We start from the raw sequence: 20,084 nt of genomic DNA on the forward strand, positions 1-20,084 counted from the left end.
TGTGCTTGTATAATCCTCACTTTGGACGATCATCACTATTGGAATTATATTTTTGACTCTTAACCCTATATTTTTAAATCTTTTATTATCTCTACCTCGCTTTACTTTCCCTAAGTTGAATTGAGCAACTCTGATTAATTGTGTGTGAAACGAATTTGAATTTGAATGAGGACAAACGTGCGTTTTTATTTGGTTAACACCCGGAAACTCGGGACTGGAGTCCATGTACTCGGCTGTCGATTTTTGGGTAGGGCTGAAAGTCGAGCGAGTTGGGTCGGGTTGGTGCTCAACCCTAACCCAACCCAAGGTTCCTATACCTCAACCCTAACCCTATTGGGTTGGGAATTCTCAACCCAAGCCCAACCCAAGCAGGCTCGGTCCGGTTGGCCGGGTTGGTTAGGTAGATATATGCTAATATTTTTATTATTATATTAGTTTATTATATTTTCAATACACGTCTTATTTTTATACCTATAATTTTATTAATTATATATGTAGTTATTTATCATAAAGAAGTTCATTTTTTCTAAACAAACAAGCTAAAATATAGGATAAATACTCCTTTAAAAGTCTTATTGTGTATCAAGCAATTTATTTGGGAGAGAGAAATCCGGCATATCTTGTTAGTTTGGGTAATCGGAAATGACATGGATCAATGAAACCCGACGACATTGGAATTTCTTGTGCCTTCAACACAGACGATCCGCACTCAATTATAATTAATTTATAAGAAATTTATATATTAATCGGGTCCGGGTTAGGTCGGGCAACCCGAGACCTCAACCCGAGCCCAACCCAAGTTTTATTAGGTTGGTGTTTGTATAGCCCAAGCCCAAGTCCAAACCTAATACATCCTGCCCAAGCCCAACCCAATGTCAGGTCGGTCACAAGTTGGTTGGGTTAAACTCGCCCAACTTTCAGCCCTATTGTCGGGGCATTACACTACCTATCTAGGCGCTTGGGGTCAAGTTGTTTGGTTTAAATCGAGCTATACAATCAGTTCTGGCATGCCCACACACACCACATATGACTAAAAACAAATCGAGAGCCAACAATTTTGGCAGGCCCAGTGGGACTAAAAATTACTTGGTTGCCATAAATATCCATTGTGCACATGTTGTGCAATAATATACTTTTTGGCATGACCAATGGGACTAAAATCTATTTGGTTATCATAAATATTCATTGTGCATCAACCATACAACAAAATAATTTTTGACATACTCGGTGGGACACGAAATTTTTTATAAACATACTGTGCAATAATAAAGCATAAACCGAATATGTACTCCTAATACTTCTGAAGTTAGTGAACCTTCTGCACCAGAGGAGGAGATGCATGTGCAGCCAACGCATGAATTGTTGCTGAACCTGATACCCAATCCTCCAAATCAAGACAAGCATCATCATCTCATACCGATCCACTTGATATAATGTCGATTGAGCTACGCAATATGCAAATGGGGATTCAACATGTTGCAGAGTAGTCACGAGCTCAAGCCAAGCAGTCACGAATTGAAGCTAAAACTTTCAATAAGATGGTCAGTTAGACCGAGAGCTTAAATCAGATGATAGCTATTTTTGTTGAAAGAGCACCTAACGTACCTCAGCCAACTGTCTTAAAAAACTGTTGAGATTAGTTCAATCAAAAACCTAGCTCTGATATCGTCAGCACCTCCAATTCTTATTTTATAATGGAACATACATCCTACTTTGGTATAGGAAGTACGAAATGTTCATCCACTTGCGAAGTTCAGACGATTCGAACGAAAAAAATGGAAATTTCATCCTTAAGGTCAAAAATTAAGGAATGCCCGGGAGGACAACATTTCCTTGGGAATATCACTTACAATGAGGAACAATACCACGGTAGGTCCTAAGCCATAAGCCTTATCCGAAATAGATTAACTGACAATTTTTATTGCCGTGACCAAATTTGATATTTTTTTATCAAGATGGTCGAGTTCAACCAAAATAGCCGAATTTGATATTTTTCAACCAAGATGGCCTAATTTAATGTTTTACAATTAAAATGGTAGAGTTTGACCAATATAGGCGACTTCGATGTTTTTTTTTTTTTTTTTTTTTTTTGCCAAGATTGTCAAATTCGATCAAGATAACTGAATTTGATGTTTTTCGACCAAGATGGACGAGTTTGACCAAAATAGATAAATTTGATATTTTTTTTTTACTGAGATAGCCGAGTTTGATTAAGATGGTTAAATTTGATGTTTTTGCTTAGTCAATTACATTTATTGAATTGAATAATGAACCATCATCGGTTTCACATTTTTTCCTAAAGGCAGAGCGACATAGCAGGCAATGTTGTACCATATTTCTGATCATTCCTGAAATAGCCAATTAGAAAAGGATATGTATCATTGCAAGAAAAATATATAGTATGTAAAAATATTTAGAGATATTTGGAGCGGTTTCTACAAAAGTAAGGCTAATGTTAATCAATGATACACATCATATGATGACTAGGGATGGCCGAGAAGTCCAAGAAGCTGAAAGCAATCGAGCAGAAAGAGTAATTAGGAAAGGATATATGTTAAGAGGAGAAGGAAGGATCTAAAAACCAATGTGGCAACGATTCAACTGTCATAACTGTTGAATAAAAGAAGAAACGCTTGAGAAAAGTTGTGATAGATATCTATAAATAGCGGATGAATTCAACAAAGCAAGTCATCTCGTACCAATCCAACAAATTAATCAAATTTATCTTTCATTATCATTGTCAAACTTAGCTCTATCGTAGGAATAGCGGTAATCTTTAGTTGTAATCCAAGTCGATGCTTTTGAGTTGGACTATTCCTTCTATCAAAACAATCACTTCCTCTTTAAGAAAGGCATCTTATAGTAGCTCCCTATGATCGGTCATACATATTTCCTTTTTGTTTGACTGTTTACGCTTATAAAAGTCCTTTCGTTTAGAAAGCCAAAGTGCAACCCATTTTAGAGGAAGAACCCTAACATTTGATAATCACCCGACCTTATTAATAATTATTTTGCAAGTGAATGACTAGGCAACCGATCTTCTCAAGTCTTAGTGATCATTTACAATTGCACTTGACATATCTGCCCATTTTGGTGCTTGGAATCAAGTTGTTCAGTTTGAATCAAGTTACATAATCTATTCTAACATGTACAAACATACCACATGTGATGAAAACAAACGAAGAGCCAACAGGTAGTAGCCAATGAGATAAAACATTAATGAGTGACAACAATGAGTGCATGCCACATGGAATGAGAAAAGCACTTTACAAATAAATTCTAAAAACATTTAAAAGACACTTCTCAAATGAATTTAGAAAACATTAGAAAGAGTTTTTAGATGTCAATTGTACATCTTTAATCAGTGAAAACAGACAAGATCACGGCAATTCCTACAATGATAAAATCAGGTGATTTGATATACTATTAAATCAGATATTATTAGCATGGCTGCATCCCGTCAATGTACATGATGTATAACTTAAAATTAACACCAAGAAGATAATATTAATCATCACATTTTACCCTAGCACTCACTATTTTGCATTTATCCATTCATTCTATGGCCCTTAATTAAGAGTTTGGGAGTTAGAACTGCTTGATTAGTATGGCTTTAGGTATATACTCCATCATTAACAAGAGCCAAAATTTGGATGGTCTAGATTATTATACATCATGTTAGGGCGGTGGCGATGAGCTCCCACCATTTTTCATATTGTGTAAACTAACACAAAAGATTAACCCTGTAAAAAAAACTTGTATGACAAATGTTCATAGCATCAGTGGTTAAAGTAGGCTGCTAGTTGAATACACCCTACAAATAGTAGCAAATGAAAATAATCGCAGTACTATATATATATATATATATATATATATATGTGTGTGTGTGTGTGTGTGTGTGTGTGTGTGTGTGGGAAAAGGTTTTACATGGTCGAGCTCATGGGAACTTCCCATGAGGTTGAGTTGTGTGGGCCCCACCATGATATATGTCCAACATCAACACTGTACCATTTTCCATATATATATATATATATATATATGGAAATAATACTTATACGGTCGAGCATATGCAATGTTACTCTGAGGTCGAGTCGTGTCTTCTCACCAGCATGATAACATTGCATACGGATATATATATATATATATATATATATATATATATATATATTGAAATTTCCTGATATTTGGGGAAGTGGCTTAGGTTCACATGTATGTCAGTGACAGCTGTGTGAGGTTCGCAGAGATGTCTGTGACAAATCCATTCGTCCATCTGTTTTTAAAACCCACGTAGGACAGGATTCTAAAAATCAAACTGATCTAAAACTCAGGTGGGACATGCCACACAAAACAGCAAGGATTGAACTCATGGGATAACAGCTCCAGGAAGGTTCCAACGGTAGATGTTTCTGTTTCCAATGTTTCGTTGGTGTGGCCCACATGAGGTTTGAATTTTATTGATTTTTAAAATCATGTCCTATTGTAGTCTTTCAAAACAGACGGACGGTGTGGATTTGCCACAGATATCTCTGTGGGCTCAACGCAGGCCCGGGCACAAGTATATCTATGTGCCAGTCGTGCGACATTCCCTTTCCGATGTTTGGCGGATCGAAACGCAGCATAAGTTAAGTAAATTAGTTAAAAGGGTTTTTAGAGAGAGGTTTGCTCACCATGGAATCCCGATTGCATCCTGGCATCCTGCCCGCCTTGATTAACGATTAATGCATCTATACAGTGGCTCTATGGGGGCCATCATGATTTATGAGTTTTATCCATGCTTTCCATTTATTTTTTCAGATCATCATAAAATATGAGCCTAAAACTAGGCAGGTCTAACATTCAAGTGGACCGCACCACAGTAAGCAATGATAATGAAACTCACCCTTAAATCATTTTAAGGGCCGCTAATGTTTATTTGCCATCTAACCTATTCATAAGGTCATATAAACTTAAATTAAGAAAAAGCATAAAATATAAAATTAATACAAAACTTTTGCCGCTTACAAGAAGTGTTTAACGGTGGGAGTTCAATCCTCACGGTGTGGTCCACTTGAGCCTTGGATCCACCCCTTTTTTGGGTCCATATTCTAAAATGATCTTGGAAAAAATGAGCGGACATCATAGATAAAACACATACATAATGGTGGGCCCCATAAAGCCCTGCCAAGATGGATTATTGTCCAAGTGGAGCCAGGAGGCAACCGGCTTTCCATCACAAGATTCACAACATATTGATAGAGGATGGATTAGGAGTTTTGCCTTCAGATATGGGTCATCTTTCAAGCATCCAATCCACCTATTTGAAGAGTCTCACATTAGATGGGAGATTAAAGGAAAAAAAAAATTAAGTAAAACCCTAGATCATTATACTCTTTTTAGAGACATAACTTTTAGAATAATTAAAGGGTTGAGATATTTCAATCACGGACTTTTCTTTTCTCTTTCTCTTTTTTATTTAATTATTTTTCACTATATCAACCATCCATTGTGGGGCCCATCATATGAACGAAAATGACCTCTTAACTAAAGTCCCTTCAACATGTATTCTACTAAACCGCCACAGGTACCATGCAGGGCCTGGTTCCCACCGTCCAATGCCACGCATGTCATAAATCTGGGTCATTAGTCAGGTAGTGAACACTGAAGACTTCATGCGCCCAAAAATAATATGGGTTTTGTTGATCAAGCAGATTACATTTGTATTAGAAAAATGGACGGTTAGAAACAAAATCCAACGATTGGAATGTAATCAATGCATGCAGCTTGGGATTATGCTACCGTGAATCTTAGTACATGGCATGTTCACGTTGTACACTACCTAGTGAATGGCCTGGATCCCGGATCTGCATGCCATGGTGTGATCGGACGGTAGGAACCAGCGAAAGCATGGTTGCTGTGAATTGTGATGGCCCCTCCTTTTATCCAGACCACTAATTTAAAAAGAACGTCGAAATAAATGAGGATTGGATATTTGTAGTCGCGATGTCTCATATAATGCAAGCAAGAAGCTCGGAAATGATGTGGTATTTACTATTTAGTGTACCAGAATCCTGTACAACACCTGTTGTAAACAGTGGGTACAGACCCGACTTCCTTGGGGCCACTATGCTGTCCGTGTGAAATCCACTCCATCCATAAGGTGCAGCACCTGGTTTTAGACGCTTATAATAGAAATATGCGTAATCCACAACATGAGTGGGCCACACCACATGAAAAATGGAGAGGAGACGCCAACCTTGGGTTTGGGTGGGGCTCTACATGGTTTTTGTATTATTTTCAACCTATTCATCAGTTTTGACCCACCAGGAAACAGGTGCTTACAGAAATCATATGATACAAAACTCATGCAAGACAAACCACATTAACTTAGAGGTTTTAGGAGTGGTATGCATTCTTTTTCACATGTTGTGGCCCACATGAGTTTAGGATTCGAGATAAGTTTGTGGATTTACCGTTAACATGAGAAGGAACACTCGATGGACGGAGTAGATTTTACACTTACAACAGGGTGACCCAACAGAGCTTGCTTGTTTTCACCCTATGCGTTAATCAGGTGCCGTAGAGATTCCGGTTCGCATTCACTATTCAGTAACCAAACCCGCCCGAAACGGATGAAATGGAAGTTATGCATTATCAGAGTTACTTATTATTGTCCAATGCTCCGCACCAACAAACATGTTTGTCTCTGGACGAGCACCTTCCATGTTGAATACTTTCTACAATCTGGACCGTTCATTTGAAAGGCATCGCTATGGATGTGCCAAATGCTAAGTGTCTTTCTCTAAAGTGATCTTAGTACTTATCTAACGGCTCACATTTAGCGGGAAAGAATTCATTGGTTAGATGTTTCGGATCGTATGAGAAATGATCAGATGCAGACATTTCTTTCTCCGCCAACGTGTCACATTTATAGAGCATCGGGTCCTTGTATCAAGTCAGCCCACCATGATGATCACCTTTTATAGATTCAGGCTAACGCACTCCTCCATCAGGCGGGCCACACCAATACACTTGAGTCATGACATCGGCTGTCCATTGATTTTTTGTTGTGTCCCACTTGATGAGTGGATCAACATGATTTTCATTTCAGGTGATCATCATGGTGTAGCTCGCCATTTACATGGCTCCGATGTTCTTAAATGCTATGGAGAACATATCTAACCATTCCTCGTACCACGAACATTAAAATGATCACAAAATGAAAAGTTCCTGTTCGGTGGTCCAGAGGCCTACCAAGGAAGGTATTATGCAGTTAAACGCCCTCTACCGCAAGGAATGGTGCAGGCCGCCTGTAGAACATCAGTGGTGGGTGCGGAGAGGATTAGATGCGGCCACATCGTCACCTCAGACAGTGCGTCCCTTACCATGGTGCCCACGTTGATGTATTTATTCAATATCCATGCCGTCCATCCGTTTTTCCAGACCATTTAGGTGACGAACTCAAAAATGAAGTAGATCCAAATCTCAGGTGGACTATACTATAGAAATAGAGGTGATTGAACACCCAACAATTAAAAACTTCCCGGGACACCCTAATCTTTACTTAATGTTTATTTGTCATCCAACCTGTTGATAAGGTCACATAAACTTGGATGAAGGAATATATATATATATATATATATATCAGCTTGATCTGAAACTTTTGTACCCTATATTAAATTTTAATGCTCAATAACTACTGTTTCTTATGGCACGGTCCACCTGAGATTTCGATCTGCTTCATTTTTTGATTCATGCCTAAAATGATATGTAGAAATGGATGGACGGCATGGATATAGAATACATGCGTCATGGTGGCCCCACAGTAAGGGACGCACCGTCTTGATCTGCACCCGGTGCGTGGCTCTCAATAGGTTGACGATTGTTCTGCATGGTAAATCCTAAGCCCGAGCCCGAGCCCGAGCCCGCCGGCCCATGACGTGCAAAAACAAACAGTCGAAATCCCTGTGCAAGATCTGGGCCGTTCAATAGGGGTACCCCATCATGCATGAAACGCGTGACATAAACACCCCTGAAATCCTACGAGCCAGCCCCTTGAAATAAACGGGTTGAGCCGGGATGAGATCGGGGAAGCTGATGGGCTCTTTAGACGGTGCAAGGTCTGCCCCATTAATAAACCGGAATTTCAGGCCGACCTGGTCCTCGGCTCAGTATTCCTGCAAGGCCTAAAAGGCCTACGAGCCAGCCCCTTGACAGTGTGGATCCCATCTGCTAAAAACAACGGAAGATCACGGACCAGGGCCGCGCAAAAATTATCGCGATATTATGAAATCTCGCGAGAAAATTGCGAGTCATTTGAGCTGAGGTGGTTTCTCCTTTAGAGCTGGACAGCGCGGGAGTCTGTTTTATCTTGATCTCTTGGCGAGAATTTTATACTAGAATACTTTGAATGATACTCTGGCAGAGTGTGATGGATGATACCCGGGCACTTAAAATTACTCAGAAATAGCTTACGTGGAATAAAAACGATTCAACTAAACCGTCCAAATTACGACTCTCATTTGATTATCCAACCCTTTGATTGCTGGACATATATTGGACGGTTAGAATTGAAAAATCCCATAGTCCTATTTTTTTAAAAAAACAACTGTCCACGAATCAGAGGATAGAATTGCTATTAAAAAAAATCCTTATTTTTACATTCTGACTTTAAAACATCGGCTTCCAGAATTTAGTCGGATTAATTTGTGTTAATATATCCCACCTATACCCTTTCTAAGTGCCTGCGCATCAAGCGTCATACACAGTCGGAGTATCAAATAACTCCCCTTTTGTATTTCTCTGTTTCGGTAAAAAAAAGCTCACGTGTCCAATAAGAATTGGCCAGGTGCGTCGCACGCACGCCCACGTTTTGTCCCCTTCATTACGTCGAAGCTGCGTGGGTCCACAACGTAAAGGTGGTTATGGTGGTGGGTGCGTAATGCACAGTAGGTGAATGAAATAGAAGGCTGGCTGAGTGGTACAAAAACGCCACCCAAGTTCATCGCACGTGTATTAACCTCATCTGCAGCGGACGCGGATTTCCTGCGAAGCCTTTCGCAGGAAGTTCCTGCGCAAGGATGCTGGGTGGGGCCCACAGATATGTTTTTGAGAAATCCACCCCGTCCGTCCGTTTTGAGAGATCAATTTAGGATGTGTATCCAAAATTGAGGTGGATACAACACTCAAGTGGGTCACACGAACGGGAAAATTGGGGAAAGAAATTCCCACCGTTGAAATCTTCCTGAGCTCCACCTTGATGTTTATATGCTATCCAAACCGTTTATAAGGTTATTCCCAATGACATGAAGTGAAAATACCAAAACGATAGCCTGATACAAAACTTTTATAGCCATAAAAATGCTTCAACGGTTCTAACTGAATTTCCACTGTTCCCTCCCCCGCGTCCCATTTGAGTTTTGTATCCACCTCAATTTTGGATATACGTCCTAAAATGAACTCGAAAAACGGACGGACGGTGTGGATTTCTCACAAACATATCGGAGTGATCCACCCAGCATCCTTGCGCAGGATCCTCCTGCTAAAGGCTTTCGCAGGAAATCCGCGTCCATCTGCAGCTACTGATAGGTGGTGGACCTTTTATTTTCAAATTTCTACCTGATCTGCTTGAGGTTGACAGATTCATTTATGGGGCCCACGTAAATGTATAGTTGGCTGCTGGTTGGTCACGGTGCGTCTGATGGACCCCACAATGGATGGTCCAACCATTCAAGGTCCGGAGATCACGGTGGCTCGACATTCATGATTATCCTTACCGTTGGCCAGGCCTGATGTTTTACTCCAGGTCATCTTCAAGGTGGGGCCCACCTTTTGCACGGATCAGATGTTCCACATGTCGTGTATAAATGTGCTCGTGGAGAGAATACGAGTGGCGCTTGCAATCGGTGCGTGAACCACGGAGGTCCTATATATCCACGGAGCTCCTATGTTTAGGTAAAAATAGGGCCGGCGATGGGATGAAATGGCCCGTGACTAAGTTTCAAGCCCAAATAATAATCTGGTCGGGTTTGGGTTGGACCCGGACCCGGACCCCGAGTAGAGCTCTTTTGTCATTGATGTTTTGCATGTCAACGGTGGACGATGTCATTATCCCCGCTGTTGCCAGTGGTGTAGTCCACTTGAGCTTTTGATATGCTTCAATCTTGGGCTCATGCCCTTAAATGAGCTGGAGAATAAGATGTACGGCGTAGATAAAACAATTACTTCACGGTGGGAGTCCTTACACCAGTTAGCAACGTGCTGTTTGATTCGCAGGCAATCTGCGTCCATCCCTTTTTTCACGTCATTTTATGTTACGAGCACAGAATAAGTCAGATCCAACGCTAAGTGGACCGCACCACATAAAACACTTACATTTAATGCAACCCAAGCTTGTCATTTGTTGTGGTCTACTTGAGCGTTGGATCTACTTTATCTTTCTATACATACCTTGAAATGATCCGAGAGAAGGGATGGATGGCGTGGATAAACCGATATATAACACTTGGCCTGCCCACAAAATTGACCGTTCAGTGTTTCGAGGTAGGATGCAATCCGTGCTAGGGTGTACACAAACCGAGCTAGCTCAATTAGCTCGCTCGACTCAACTCGACTCGAAAAAGCTCGATTCAACTCGGTTGGAAGCTGAATTCTGAGTCAAGTCGATGTAACACCCTGTACTTTTCGATACTCAGGTATTACTATGAAAATCTACATCAGTTTACACATGTGTGAAAACACACGTGGCTTTCCTTACACATTAATGTCCAACGATCCTCAATTCATCAACCTCAGCCGAGTTCTTAAGGTGAGTATTTTCATCTCTTTTCATCAACCGGATTCGCCATTAGTTACTTTTATTGTTAATAAGATCATTATTATTTTCTATCTATTGTAACGATTAATGCTATTTTAATACCATCAACTAGAAATTATAATTAATATTACGATGAATTAATTAGTGTTGTTGTTATTATTATCATCAATTTTAATTCTATTATTAATTATCATCATCATTAGTATTACTATAATTATTGCAATTATTAAATATGGCTAACAATTAGTAGATTATGTATGCTAGTATTAGTTATTATAAACGAATTACAACTATTAGATGTTAGATATTAGTATTTAGTTGTCATTCCTAGATATTATCATTAATAATAGATCACACTATTTATTACTATCATAATGGTCATTATTATTATGATAGTTAATATTAATTTCATCGTTAATGTTAATGACAATTTTGTGATTAACATTGCGATCAATCATAAATTAATTAGCATTTAAATCTTAAATATCTAAGCTTAGAATTAAACTCTAGGATAAAGCTCTAAACTTAGGTAATCCAAACCTTAAGATGGATGGTAGGTAAAAGTCCTCTAGATAACATAATTAAGATCCTAACGTTAAACGTAATCGTAAATAGTCTGTAAACCTTGATCTAATCATGCGGTTCGCAATTCATGGTAGGATTTGATTCTTAAGGTGCGCGCGCTCTGTAACGCCCGTATTTTTTAAAGTTTTAAAGTTTAAGTGAGAAAGAGATCCACTCGTCATCCTTCCTCTTATCTCGTTATACAAAATTCCTCGTATCTCGTAGTTCCCCAACCAACCTTCCTTCTTAAATAATTTAAAAAAAAAATAAAAAAATGTAAGAGAGCAAGAGTTCTATTAAAATTGAAAGAAACAATAAATAACTCGTAGAAAAAGAATACGGAAGGAAAAGTGAGAAAGAGGAATTTCTTTGGAATTCACTTATTGAGGTAAGTAATTTTATATTGTTTTTCTTATTTTATTTATGCAATATGTAATTTGGCATGATCTACATATTGGATGGATTGGATCAATCAAACATCCATTGTGTAAGTTTAATTAATTCATGTAAAAAGGTATGCGCATGACTTGCTAAAGTATAAAAAGTGAGATTTTAAGGTATGCGCAAAACTTTAAGGCTAATATGTAAAATGTGATTTTTTTTTTTAAATGATGGGCAGAGATCAGTATGATTTGTGTTGTTCATGGGTATTATAAGAATTAATTATATAATATTTTTAAAAATCAGGTCGATTCAACACCTTAATGGACCGTACTGGTCATATATCTATCAATTTTCTTCCTTAACTTAACGAAATTTTAAAAAAAAAAAAACGGAAGAATAATTCTCTGCGCAAGATACAATTTAGCACAGAGAATTATATAACATAATTTGAAATGTATAATTAATCATCACCATTCATTAGTTCCTTAAGATTAAAATAAATTAAAATCTTAAATTCTAGACAGATCAGACCATTAGATGGACAATATCAACATGAATAAATGATAAATAATAAATTATACGTTTTATTCATTATATGTAATCGTAATATTTAAAGAAATTTCTTATTTATGTGATTTTAGGAAGTCCTAATTCAATTCAAACCGTTAGTTTACGGAATTATCTTCACCACATCAAGGTGAGTGATCCCCATGTGTTTCTCATCCATCAAGTTAAAATAGATGGATTGTTGATGTATTGTATTATTATCATGATTTAATTATCATGCACTCTTAGTTGATTTAAAGGACTATGATTTCTATATTAATAATGATATGATTTAATTAATGTGTTAGACTATGTTGATTCAAATGTGATAATTGAAATAACATATGCAATACATGATTCATGATTTCATGGTGCATCTATCAATTGCATGCACAACACGTGCTGGATTCCTGAGAAACCTCCCTGGATGGTATATCCTGATAGAATCGTTACCAGAAGCCCACTATACTAGTGGAAGCCTACTCAAAAAGTAGATGCGGGCCTTACCTATGCTTACCAAATGGTAGAAGTCTACCAAGGGGCAGATGCGGGTTAACGGGTTTCCAACTCAAACAAGTGGACGGATTCTCACTTGATGCATTATTACATTACATTTGCATTTTTTAAAAATTATATTATGTATAATTATTGGGTATTCTATTATAATTTGATATAAAGAACCATGTTGGGAATTCTCACTAGGCCTGGCCAGCTTATCCTTTTTATTGATGGAAAAATCATACAGATGTGAATGAGGGTGAGCTGGTAGCTCAAGAACAGGAATACGAGGCTGAGCCAAAGGAAGATTTAAGGGACATGTGACCCTACTTGACAGAAGAAGAAATTACTGCCTTAGAGTAGGCATGGTTTTTTTCTTTAATTATATTTAATTTTCTTAGATTGTTAATTAATTTCTTTCAAATTTTTGGACATGTTTATTTCATTTCATAAGACTCCGAATGGGAGGGTCCTCAACTATATTTATGATTGATTATTGGAATAAATGGTTATTTCTTGTTTATGAGATGTTTCTTAGTATGAATGGAATGTAGATCTACGGTAAAGCTACTAGATAAATGAGATTTCTTGTAAGCAATTTAACAGTTTAAGTACACTTAGTGTATAAGTCATGACATGGATATCAGGTCCAAAGTATACGCTAGGTACCCGAAATTTGGGTCGTGACACGCTCCCTAGTAACATTAGTTAGCGAACCAGGTTGTAAGGTGATGACTTTCCCCTTAAGCTTTCTATTTCTAAATTAGTTGATTCATAGATGTTATCTCATAGCATGCGATCTTATATCAATTCTTAATACATATCTTACACTTGAATTATATTGATAGTTATGAACCATGATTTTATACAATAACTTCTTACATGATGGTTTTCAATTGAATTCTAATTGATAGTTCTTATCGTAACTTATTGTAATAGTTATAAATCAACTTATGCCTGATGTGCCATAAATATATGCTTTATCATAAATTGTTGTGAGTCACTTATGAATCTCTATTCACTATACTTTCTCGTGGGTAATCCATCTTGTATATGTGAACCCATACTTAGGATGTAACAAGATGAGTTGCGGTAAGAAATGGACCCTTTATTTAGAGGTTATTTGGGATATGGAACATTATGTGGGATTTACCATCCATAAGGCATACGACTTGAGTGACTTAGAAATGATCTCTTTAATCGCTCTAGTTTAATCTCATTTGACCTCTTTGCAGCTTCGATTTAATGTACTGAGCACCCTTTTTACCGCTGCAATTTAACATCTGTCCCATGTTTTGGTGATTGCTTTACGTGCCCTCAATGGCTTATACCATGCGATGATGATCCCTACTTATGGAATTTGATTGGCCACTGGTCGATGGACATCCATTAAAATCCTAAGATAGGGAAACCTTATGAGCTAGGGATGGTGGTCATGGGACACTATGCCCGAACTGTCGGCCTACGCTGGGTGACAAGCCCCCCGCAGTGACCATTGAGTTACTTAAATTGGCTGATTGTAATTGGAATAATAATGGTTTGACTAATCATGCATCATAGCATATTAGCGATGACGGGTGGGTAGTTATGGATACTGTAGCACATGCTCTTAGGTTCATTGGGGTATCATTTTGCTAGCTCCCAAACCACCGACTATCAACCTATTTTAATGACTTGGCACCATGATGTACGAGATATGCTACGCTGGTGACCAGTCTTTTGCATGGGTGACAAGCCTAAGTTCGATTAGATGAGCATTCCCAGGTCGATGATTGCATGGGTGACGAGCTCAAGTCCAATTGGATGAGCATCCCCAGGTCGATGTGCATTCATGCATCAATTCATTTAAAGAGACTGCATCATGTATTGTTTTGAATGCCTTATTGTTTTTAACTATACCCAACTAAGGCGGCGGTATGTAATCTTAAGGGAAATTCACACTGAGTTCGTCACTCACCCATCAAATATATAACCATACAGGTAGCATAGGTGGCTTAAGTTATATTCAGGTTTATACTGATGAGGAGTCGGGTGTAATTGTCAAGGGTGCATGGTTGTATCTGCCTTGAGAAGCTGCGCAATCTTGCAGCTTTTGTTTATAAGCATTCTAATATTTTCTCATGTATTAAGTTATGTAATTCTTACAGTTGTAAATATAAAGACATTAGTTTGTATACGTCATTTTAGGCAACTTCTTGTATATTTTAAAAAATGAAAACTCTCCTTTATGTTGATTTGTCCATCCTACACTAATCTGTTTATTCTCCAATATATATATATGAAATTTGATTCTCTATAGGTTAACACTTGGGTTTTTGGGAAACGGGTCATATACTCGAGTCCTGAAAATACGGGGCGTTACAGTCGAGCTGATTTTTTTAGCTTGAAAATGAGTTTGAGCTCGCCCCAGCTCAACTCGACTTGGATCGAACTCAGCTAAAACCAGTTCGGTGATTTGATTACTTTGATATTGATGTTGCTCACCAAGTGTTTAATGAAATGACTTAACGAAGTGTGACTGGTGGCAAGGAAGGTATGTATATGAAACAAATACCTTTTTTTTTTCTTAATTTTTATATTGCTTAGAAGGTGTTTGATAAAATAACTATAAAATCATTGTTGTTGTTTTACATACAATGGGATTTTGAAGGTGCAATTAAGGTGTTTGTGAAAATGCCACACAAGCGAACTCGGCTCAATCTTGCTCAAACTCGACTTGAACTGGCCCAAGCAGCTGATCGAACCGAGCCGAGTTGGCCAATCAGGCTAAAGGATTGAGCCGAGTCCAGTTCAAGCTGAGGTCAGCTAGTGGCTGAGTCGAGTCAAGCTGAGGCCAGCTCGGCTAAGTTCGACTCGATGTACACCCTTACCTACCACTAAGATACCACCTAGTGGACGGTGCTCTATGGGCCCTGCCATGATTTATGTGTTTTATCCAAACCGTTCATACATTTTTTCAGATTTTCTTATGGCATGAGAGAAAAATTGAGGTTGATAAAAATCTCAGGTGGACCACACCAAAGGAAATAGTGGTGATTAAACACCCACCATTAAAAACTTCTTCGGTGGACAAAAGTTTTGGATCAAGCTGATATTTGTATTTTCCCTTCATTCAGGTCTTTGTGACCTAATTAACGGGTTGGATGGCAAATAAACCTAATAGTGAGCCCTAGGAAGTTTTCAATGGTCACCGTTCTCCGGTGGCATTGCACACCTGAGATTTGTATCTTCATCAGTTTTGGGTTCACGCCCTAAAATAATAATCGAAAATGGATGGACGGTGTGGATAAAACACATACATCATCATAGGGCCCACAGAGACCCATCCAGTAGCGATCTCGCTACTGGTCAGTACGCAATCCGTGTCCGCTTACAGGAGGGCGCGGCTTTGATGGATCCCCGGACCACCGAGGTGCGTGGGACCCCTGACTGTGGGGCTCACCTAGATGTACATGACTATATCCACGCGGTCCATCTGTATTGAAAACTCATTTTAGGGCATCATCTAAAAATCGAAGCAGATCCAAATCTCAGATGAACCATAGTACAGGAAACAGTTTTAATTGACCATTAAAAACTTCTTGTGGGCCAAGAAAGCCGTGGATCAAGATTATATTTGTATGGTCTCTTCATATAGGTCTTTTTGACATTATAAACAGGTTGGATGGAAAATCAACATTCGGTTGGACTCCACGAAGTTTTTATTACTTAGGATTCAATCAAGACTATTTCCTGCCGCATGGTCCACTTTTTTGAGATCTGCATGGTCTCTGGCGGACTGTATGCAACTCTCAGTTGTTTGGACTGTATACAATTATCGATCCTATCGAAAATCTCCTGTTAGCATCAGATTGAAGTCACCCAAATTTCAAAACTAAAGTTACAATAATCAAACTAGGTGATCTTATGCGTCCGTTCAGTGGTCCTCCTAACGCAGGGTGACAAACCAAGTTGGTTAGTGGCTGACATTCATCATTTGTAAAGGCAATGAAAACTGATAGCTAGGATTTTCCGATCCATATCGATTTTGAACTAGATAGGCCTCAATGGCAGAGCCCACTAGTTGGACGGTCCCGATCCAATATCATGTCATTCCAGAGAATATTACCAAAAACAAACCCTGTTCTGTTAATCAAAGCAGAAAGAAAGGATTTATAGCTGTACATGGGGAAATGGTGGGCCCTTATTATATGTGGAATTACGATGATACAATATAACTACTAATCTTGTCTAAAGCATAAAACCCAAACTATATTTTATTTTATTTTTAAAGCATAAAACCAAAACCACCAAACGCAATTTGCATTGTTATTGTGTTAGTTTAGCAAGCTTAAACATGGTAGGCCACTACTATGGTCATGGACCCATCAAGCGAGAATGTGGACCATTCATTTGGTGGGCTCTATAATGGATGGACCATGCCATAAAATCTCACAGAGCGGAAGATATCAGCCATCAATCATCTTTGGGGCATGACCCATTCAGCGGGATCAATTATATCAACGGTCTGGATCGCCCCTAACTTCTACAGACACAAGCTCCAAGGGCTGGCGATCAGCCAACAACAACCGCACTTGTATTCATTGGATACTCCATTGTTTGTATATGGTTGAAAAAAAAAACACACACACACACACACAGAGATGGTTAAGTCACCTTAGAAACTCTTGACTAATTTTTTGGCATTATTTAGAAATCTGGTGGGTTATAGTAAAGTACAGATATCCTGGCCTTTGATTTGCCTCTGACTTTGTTGTGGCCTACCAAAATTTTGAAACGGGCGAAAAAGTTAGCCTGGGTTTCATGAGATGAGTCATTTACTAGAGGGTTCGGATTTTGTGTGTGCTTACATTACATGTTAAAAAATTTCACGGAACCATTCCCGGGAGAGAAGCTGTCCGATCAACTAAACAGTGTGGCGTACGTCGAGAGCGGAAGATTGAATTAGAATAACCTATAGTTGGTTTTTGGCCCACCCTGCTGTGTACGTTGAAATCCATATGGACTATTACATATGCCATCTTATGCTAGGCCCACAGAGAAAACCGAGACTGACCCATATTCAGGAGGGCCCACAAAAGAAAATAGTTGGGAGAAATGTCCATTATTGATTTTTAACAAGACCCGTTGTGATGATTATATGAAATCTACTCAAACCAACATACGTGGCATTAAAATATAAACATGAGCCCAAAAATTAAGCTTGTTGGATGTCTTAAATCAATTCAACAATAGGGTCTGTCGATGCCATCAAGCAGTGTTCGATGCCTCCAAACAGCTAATCGATCCCATTAAGGAAATTCAGAATTTCTCCAGTTGGTCGCTAGACCATTTGGGTACGTGTTCAATGCTATCGAGCTTAGCTTCGATTGTTTTGGTGTTTTTTTTTTTTTTTTTTTTTTTGTCATCGAAGTGGGTTCGATGCCATCGATTATTTGTTAATGAATATCATCGAACGTGTCATGGAGCGTATATGTATAGTTACGCAAAGTTGTGAATATATGGTAGTTGTTTTAGATTTTGATTATGATTCTTCTTAAAGTTATATATAGGGGTGTAATAGGGATTGGGGTGTATAAGAAAGCTTTTCCAATTTATTCTTAGGTTTTAAGGGTGTAGTTTGTATTGATTCGAGGTTGTTTGAATCGGGTATTTATTAAACTTCTTGTAATTTCTTCTTTCGTAGTGACCATCAGTCGCTTTGTGTTTTGGTTTTTTTCCTACAAGGGTTTTTCTACATTAAAATTATTGTGTTTACTTGCTATTAAATTACATAACCCTATTCATTTATGTGCTTCTACAATCCCCCAACAGATCTACCAAACAAAAATTAAGCCTATCCTTAATTCAGGTGTGCCAGGGACATAATTTAGAGTGTGTATGTCACCTTGAATACTGTATCAAATCATACCACACACATGAATCACGGATTGAAATTTTCGAATTATATAATAATAATAAATAATAAATAAAGACTTCAGAGGATCATCTTACAAAACCATACGAGAACGATCCTCACCATTAAAACATAGGCGGCCAAAAAATAAGGAAGATGAATTGCAAATGCAACGGCATCTGTTCCAGGTGGGCATTATCACGGCTTTATATGTCGAATGTGCAGAGATATTTGCAACTCGTTGGATGATGCAATTCCAACTTTCTCACCATTTTCTTTAATCACTGCGTTTAAAACTCTTCAATTCCCGGATTCATCATTGTCTCCGTTGCCACAACAAATCCATGATGACGTGGACTACTAGAAACTCTCATCCACTCTCCAACTAGTTAACTTGATTTAGAGAGTAATCAAAGATGATAACCGTAGGAAGAGCTTGGAGCTATTTCACGTGGTCATGGGAAAGGGGTGGGCAACTCTGTCGGGCCCCACCCTGATGTTAATCTGGAATCCACACCAACCATCAGGTGTGTCACCCCATGTTAAACCCAGAGCTAAAAATTCAGCTCTATTTGTGGTTTGGTTGGACCATGTGATTAGAAACAGCGCACTGGGACAACAATTAATTTTTTTTTTCCCTTAGTATGGTCCACCTGAATCACGGATACATCTAATTTTTTTAGTCTAGTTCTAAGTTATAGTATGACATTTAATGGTTGGAGTGGATTGCATATGATCACAATCTAACTCGTAAAAAAGTAGAGGCTCTTTCATAACTGTTCCTTTGGTGTGTCTTTAGCTGAACCAAAAGCCAGCCTGATTTTATTTTATTTATCTGCAAATGTATCATATGATTACAAGCCAACCTGATTTTTTTAAATTTTTCTACAAATGTACCATAGGATTACAAGCTAACCTGATTTTATTTTATTTTATTTTTTTGCAAATGAACCATAGGATCACAAGCCCACCTGATTTTATTTTATTTATCTGCAAATGTACCGAAGGATTACACATCTAATCATCGGAGTGTATGTCATGTGTACTCATCACGGCAGGTTCCCTTAAAAAAAAAAAAAAAAACAGATACTATCAGTCGAACTCATTAGAACTTCCTATGAGGTCGAGCTATGTGGGCCCCACCGCAATGTGTTTTGAACATCAACATTATGCATTTGATGGGTCTCCTCTAAGTTACAGGATATCCCAAAAAGCAGCCATATAATCAGCCATATTAGGAACTCAAGTGAGCCATATCATCTAAAATAATGTGAAGACATGCCTAAAATATATAAAAGTATTTAGTGGGGCCCACATGAGTTTTGGATGCTGCTGAAACTCAGTCTGATCCCTCATCCAAGTGGGACACACACAATGGATGGTCTGAATTTGTGAACCACATCT

Source organism: Magnolia sinica, chromosome 5 (genome assembly GCF_029962835.1).
Source record: "Magnolia sinica isolate HGM2019 chromosome 5, MsV1, whole genome shotgun sequence".
Classification (NCBI taxonomy): Eukaryota; Viridiplantae; Streptophyta; class Magnoliopsida; order Magnoliales; family Magnoliaceae; genus Magnolia; species Magnolia sinica.